General features: G+C 57.0%; 1 pseudogene; it reads left to right on the top strand.

Annotated features, from left to right (window-relative positions):
- Positions 1-322: 322 nt before the first annotated feature.
- LOC134354480 (U2 spliceosomal RNA) lies at positions 323-454 on the top strand (annotated as a pseudogene).
- Positions 455-683: the final 229 nt, after the last annotated feature.

A 683-nucleotide genomic window follows, 5' to 3' on the forward strand; every position in this document is an offset into this window, starting at 1 on the left:
GCAGTGCAAGTTGAGCCAGCCTCTGAGACCGACCTGGGAGCCGGCAGCCTTGACGTAGGCAGTGTGCCAGTGACGTAGGCGCCCATAAGTACGGCCCCACTCCCAGATGATTGGTGGATCACTAGCAGCTTTACATAGCCTCTGACAACTTGCACTCATGACGGACCAGGTAGGCAACAGCTGTCCAGCACACCCACCCATCCCAGACAACCTAGGGGAGAGCTGCCAGCGGGCCAGGGCAGCAAGGTCTTTGCCAGGCCTCCTGCTTCAATCTAAACACCAGAGGCTAGGCAGGATGTAGCCGACTCAAGCGTATGCCTGCATCGCTTCTCGGCCTTTTGGCTAAGATCAAGTGTAGTATCTGTTCTTATCAGACCAGAAGGCGGAGGTGAAGAGTTCGCGCTGACGCAGGGGTGGATCCTAATGCTGATTGGCCTCCAATCTAACACCCCATACCAGCGACGACAGCAGTGAGGAAGATGGCAGCAGCGAGCAGTGCATCGGCTCGAGGCCAAGGTATCAAGAACACTGTCAGGCTGACAGTGCGAGACCGGAACGGGGGCACCGGCTTCACCCGAGAGACCTTCATCCGGAAGGTCTTGATGGAATGCTGCGGATTTACGCCTGACGACATCTACTGCGTCCAGGACTTTGCAGGTTTTTTCGACGTGACTTTCCGGCAG

Source organism: Mobula hypostoma, chromosome 11 (genome assembly GCF_963921235.1).
Source record: "Mobula hypostoma chromosome 11, sMobHyp1.1, whole genome shotgun sequence".
NCBI classification, from domain to species: domain Eukaryota; kingdom Metazoa; phylum Chordata; class Chondrichthyes; order Myliobatiformes; family Myliobatidae; genus Mobula; species Mobula hypostoma.